This window comes from Monopterus albus, unplaced genomic scaffold (assembly GCF_001952655.1).
Source record: "Monopterus albus unplaced genomic scaffold, M_albus_1.0 scaffold67.1, whole genome shotgun sequence".
NCBI lineage: Eukaryota > Metazoa > Chordata > Actinopteri > Synbranchiformes > Synbranchidae > Monopterus > Monopterus albus.
In genome coordinates this window covers 1,210,652-1,217,121 of record NW_018127947.1, presented here as the reverse complement: position 1 = coordinate 1,217,121, position 6,470 = coordinate 1,210,652, and the positions used below count along the sequence as shown (strand labels likewise).

At 41.9% G+C, this 6,470-nt stretch overlaps 1 pseudogene; it reads right to left on the bottom strand.

The window, feature by feature from the left end:
- Positions 1 to 3,952: 3,952 nt before the first annotated feature.
- Positions 3,953 to 6,053, bottom strand: LOC109962737 (gastrula zinc finger protein XlCGF57.1-like; annotated as a pseudogene).
- Positions 6,054 to 6,470: the final 417 nt, after the last annotated feature.

Below are 6,470 nucleotides of genomic sequence, written 5' to 3'. Positions count from 1 at the left end.
GCCGCGGCGTTCCCCCGGAGGAGCTGGAGGAAGTGTCTGGAGAGAGGGAGGTCTGGGCATCTTTGCTTAGACTGCTGGGCCGGCGACCCAGCCCCGGATAAGCGGAAGAAAATGGATGGATGGATGGATGGATGGATGTATGTATCTATACATATATAGATAAAATATATCTAATGTTATTTAGGACTATCTATGTAACTATATCTACAGTATATAGTGTTATTTAACTATGCAACTACTTTTATCTATTTCTCTCTAACTATCTATTGATCTATCTCTCTATCTACAGTGATTCTCCACTAAATACACAATCTGCTACAACACTACTAACTCTCAAAGCAACTAACGCAACAACAGCAACAAACAACCTACTCTGCACAGATTCAAATGAACACCACTAAATAGGGATATCCTGTCCCTGAACACACTCTACAGTATGTATGACGTCCGAGGCACTCAACTACCTCGAACATCACTCAAGTGCTTCAAACGTCACTAGTCATGCGATCAAAACATGCCTCGGCACAGTGGTTCGATACAATTACTTCATGAGCTACTGCGCATGTGTTGGAGCCTCAGGTGTCAGAGGACCATCACTAGCTGTGGCCCATCTGAACAATTTCTTGCGAGTTAGAATTATTCATAATTTCGCATCTGAAGTAAACATCCATCATCTATACTGTTCATCCTGACAAGGGTCGTGGGGAGCTGGAGCCAATCCCAGCTGACACTGGGTGAAAGGCTGAGTCCACCCTGGACAGGTCGCCAGTCTGTTACAGAGGAAGTAAACATTTTACTTATGAAATGTCTGAAAAACAAGCCCCATGTGATACTGAGAGGCTTTTGTACTGATGTGTTGATCCAGAATGAATCCTTAGTGCCCATACAGCCCACCACTGTCTGAGCTGGAGGGGGCAATGAATGGAGGGAAAGATTAGAAAACAAGCAGAGGTGGCAGAAGAGAGCAGTTTCTTTACCTGGAAGGTAATTATTTATCAATATATAAAACATCAGTAATATTCAAGTATTAAGGTCTTCAGGGCAGGTGTGGCAGGGGGCCTTTGCCTTCTTCTGCATTTCACAATAATTTGTCAAGCAGCCCCAGTTTGATTAGTCTATCAACAAATCATGAATAATAAAAAAAAGCTAGTCATGTTTTGTAACTCATAAAGCCATAAAACATTTCAATCTTGTATGTGTATTGTGCAGTGGGTAGCTTTTGGTGACACACCTGTCTCCACAGAGGTCCCTGCACAGACATCTTTGTCCACACTTCACCTTCCTGCCTCAGGACCAGACCTCTGCTTCGTCCAGCTGCTCACGTTATATTAGAAAATTCCCAAAAATAGTGTCTGACAGATGGCACCCAAGACGCATGTCACTTTTGTGGTCACTTTAAAGCTCCAGTCATATTATTAAGACTTTGACAACTCCTGGGGTACTATCAGAAGCTCTGCACACTGGTACCTTCATGTTTTTTTTTATAAACATGAAAGATAAGATTAAAATGTCTTAATCTATGAAGGCTATATGGAAATAAGTATACATTGTGGTGGTAAAACAAATCTTAAACAGATGACAAAGCAGCAGAAACCTCATTTTAAAGATATTTAAAGTGCACCAACATGCGCTGTCCCTGGTACTGAAGAGAAGAATCGTGAAACAACTTTTGACTCAGGAATCTGAATAACAAATAGTTTGCAGAAACATGCTTCAGCTTCACAGCTGTAGTTTTCACTACATATTTATTTCACTTAAATTTTTTTTAATGAAATTACAGACAAAATGTGTTTTAATATCTAATGCTTTATTAACAATATTTTTATAACAGTTTACATTTTTTTATGCCTCTGCACAGGCGACAGTCATGGCTGGAAATATAATTCCGCATGGTTTCAACCTGTACGCTTGAGTACAATTCAGTTCATCTGTACAACGGCAAATCACAACAGAAGTCATCTCAGGAGACTACATAGTAATTTCTATATCTTACCATTATTATCATTATAAAGAAAACCCCAACAAATCCCCCTTAAGCAAGCACTTGGCGACAGTGGGGAGGAAAAACTCCCTCTAGAGGAAGAAACCTCAGACAGACCCCGACTCAAGGTGGGCGGCCATACTGCCTCGACCGGTTGGGGTGAGTGGATAGTTTTCATAGTCATCACCATCATGAAAAATAAGGCAAATATGCCCAAAGTGAGTGTCTCAGAGCTTATTTAGTCATCTGAGCTGTCTGTCTCTGCCAGGCTCGCTCCCTCCCAAGGACCTAAAACGCACTCCTGGATGGTATCACGGCTACTGCGCAACAGAGCACTAACAACAATCCCATCTACCTATGAAACTGCTAAATGTATTCCCACATCAGCGATAATACTTTGCAGGGGCGGGATAAATCCCCCTGCTGGGAGGCCTCCCAAGTCCAGAAAATCTATTAAGCACACAAAACACAAAGCTTTCCCACCCCACGCCTACCGGGAGCGCGAGTCTGCCCCTTGAAACTTGGCAGAGCGAGACAACTCAGAAATGTAACCTTAAAGTAAAATAAAGGTATTAAAATCTGGGTGGTGAAGATTTTGAAAACAGCACAACTACACTTATTGAGACAGGCTTACAACATATCAATGCACAACTTCATGTGTGTGGAGTCAAAGGACCTTTGTGTTTAAATGTCAAAGTGTACACACCCTATAACAGGGGTGGGCAAACTATGGCTCAGGGGCCACATTGATTTTTAAAATTTGACAGACGGGCCAGGCCAGCACCAGATGCATGGATTTAAGTGAGAAGTTATAACATATAAAAGGCATTACAGTGTTAATACTTACATTCACGTTTAGTGGGAATAGTGTTGTTGATCACCCTTTTTGCCAGAGCATCGAAGTCTGGTGTTAGTTTTGTCGTGGCAATTCTCAGAACAGATCTGAGGTGTTCATCACTCAACTGGGATCTGTGGGGTGCTTTGTTGGTGTTCATCACACTAAAAGTCTGTTCACACACATAGGTAGAGCCAAACAACACCAGTATCCTCTGTGCGATTTTCTGGATGTTTGGAAATTTGGCTGCACTTAATGAAGCATAAAACTCATCCAGTTGAAGAGTTGAACTTCTCCTTTAAGCTATTTGTGATGTGAATGTGATGCTGGGAGTTCAATTCAAAATAAAAACGGAGCCAACTTCCAATGTGAGAAGCTTAGAAAAGCCTCCATAGCTTTGAAAAAGCACTGTCAACACTGAAGATGCCATGGCTTCAGAAGGAGCATGATGTTTACTTTATCAACGACTCATAATCACAGCAGTTTTAAAAATATAAACAAAGTCTAAAGATTACCTTTCACACGAGTCACAGCTGAAAATCACCCGAGGCCTTTCATAACAACAGTCCCAGAGTGATCAAATTTGGACTCGGCATCATGAAATGAATGTGAGCATCTTGCTACTGTATAATTTGTGGAAGTCATGATAAATCTGCTAAGAAGAAAATTCCAGCCAGTATCTGATGTGAAACCAGGACAACATGAAAAACCACTGCTGCATTAAAACACGGCTTGGCAATGTTTCCATTATCACCTGTGCAGGGTTGTCACAGTCCGTCGTCTGTGCCAGGATCATCTGCTGACACCGAGGCAGTTGGGACTGGGTCTCCCACTGAAGTGCTAACGTTAGCCATGCTTAGCCTCCTCTTTATCCCAGCTGGTAGGACCATCTTTACTGACACTCATATTTGTTTTCTGCAACCAAACGACTTTCTAATATCCATCACATCGAAACCCCATCAAAATTATTCAAACTTTAGCTTCACATCAGATTAAAAGGTCACAGGAACTGGATACAAAATGAATGATCGTTGTCATCACATCATCAAAATCAATGCATAGATTTTTTTTCTTTTTAATACCTTTTATACAAACAGTATTTATAATGTTTTTAGAGTTGTTTAGCTTTTCGGAATGTGTGGTATAAAATTTAAATTGTGTTTCCTACGATCATGAACAGCTGACAGTGAAGACTGGTTCTTACTTTCAGACAGTTTTTATTGTGTGTTTATATCTACAATGCAAATCAGTTTCCCTCTGGGGTAATAACGTTAATCAAGTTAATCAACATCCACTAATCAGTGATTAGTGATAATGTTCTAAGAAACACAGCAAAGCACCAGAAAAAAAGTAGCAAACATGGATGTAAACAAAAGGTTTTTTGAACAAAAACTTTAGCACTAGACTACCTTAAAAGTAGTGTGTAAACAGGCTTCGACAGCACCTCTCCATATCAACTTTTAGAACAGATTTTAACAGAAAAAAGTTTTGAACAAGTTGCATTCAGTAGCTTTAAATAAAGGATTTGAATACTGGGAAAATCTCACACTGTTGCTACCCTACTTCTCCCCGGTGTGGACCTTCTTGTGGACCTTCTTGTGGACCTGCAAGTTCCACTTCCGTGTGAAACTTTTTCCACAAGTGTTGCAAGGAAACGGCTTTTCACCGTTGTGGGTTCTTAAATGAGCAGTCAATTCTGACCTCTTTCTGAATCCTTTCCCACAGGTTTTGCAAGCATATGGCTTCTCATCTGTGTGGACCTTCTTGTGGACCTGCAAGGTCCCCTTCTGTGTGAAACCTTTGCCACAGGTGTTGCAAGAAAATGGTCTTTCACCGGTGTGGGTTCTTAAATGACAAGTCAATTTTGACCTTTGTCCGAATCCTTTCCCGCAGGCTTTGCAAACATACGGCTTCTCACTGGTGTGGACCTTCTTGTCACCGGTGAGGACCTTCTTGTGGACCTGCAAGTTTCCCTTCTCACCGGTGAAAAGCTGTTTTCCACAAGTGTTGCAAGGAAACGGCCTTTCACCGGTGTGGCTTCTTTAATGGGTTCTTAAATGAGCAGTCAATTCTGACCTCTTTCTGAATCCTTTCCCGCAGGTTTCGCAAACATATGGCTTCTCATCTGTGTGGACCTTCTTGTGGACCCGCAAGTTCCCCTTCTCTCTGAAACGTTTTCCACAAGTGTTGCAAAGAAACGGCCTTTCACCGGTGTGGGTTCTTGAATGACAAGTCAATTTTGACCTCCGTCCGAATCTTTTCCCGCAGGTTTCGCAAACATACGGCTTCTCACCTGTGAGGACCTTCTTGTAGACCCACAAGTTCCCCTTCTCTCCTACACGTTTTCCACAAGTGTTGCAAGGAAACGGCCTTTCACCGGTGTGGGTTCTTGAATGACAAGTCAATTTTGACCTCCGTCTGAATCCTTTCCCACAGGTGTCGCAAACATACGACTTCTCATCTCTGCGGAGCTTCTTGTGGACCTGCAAGGTCCCCTTCTGCGTGAAACCTTTGCCACAAGTGTTGCAAGAAAATGGTCTTTCACCGGTGTGGGTTCTTAAATGACAAGTCAATTTTGACCTTCGTCCGAATCCTTTCCCGCAGGTGTCACAAACATACGGCTTCTCACCTGTGTGGATTCTTAAATGTCGGTTCAATTTGGCCTTACACTTAAAATCTTTCCCACAAGTGTCACGTTTGGACTTGTTACTTGTGGTAGGATCAGACTCAATCTGTGACATGAGAGAGTTGTCCACATTGCTACTATCACTGGTTGATCCTGAGTCTACGTGCTGGTTTCCTTTCGGATCCTGGCTCTCAGCTACAGGAGAGCTGTGAAAGAGGAGCTGCTGGTCACTGTCTGGTTCTGGTTCACTGTGGTCACTGTCCTCATAAGTAGGAGTGAACATAAAGGGGTCAGTCTCCTGCTTTAGCCCAAGCCGCTCTCCCTCATGACTGCTATGGAGTTCCTCCTGTTCCTCCTTAATATCTGGAGGCTCTGGGTCCTCTTGGTCCAGACTGGGGTTCCTCTCCTGGTCACAGAGCTGCTGGTCAGCCACAACCTCCTCCTCCTTACAGACATGTTGCTGAGGCAGCTCTGGAGGGACAAAGGGACACAGGGAACAGGTCACTGATGTAGTGAGAGGAAAAAACAAAGTGCTGTAAAGCCTGTAGAATGTGTCATCATTTTCACACTGATGCATGAACTGAAATGTGATTAAATTAACAAATTCAAATAGCAGCAACTTGATCTTTAGACTTTAAAATAAAAAGTAAAACATTACAAATTAGCAAATTCAGCAACTTCATATCAGTCAAAACCCAAATTTAGTACAGTAAATAAAATTTTAAAAAATTTTAATATAATTCAATTGTATTTGTAAAGCAACAATTCACAGCAACAATCTTCTTGTGACAAGTTTTACACTTTACACTATTATAGCAAAACTCAACAAATCCCCCTTCAGCATCACTTGGTGACACGGGAGGAAAAATTCCCTTTAACAGAAGAAACCTCCAACAGATGATTTTAAACGAGGGAAAATGCTACAATGTCCTTTAGATCATAGTAGTTATGCTCGATGGTCCCCGCAGATGGAGTTTACTGTAATGCAAACCAAGCTGATTCTTTTGAAGTTGTCTTAACTGAGATCA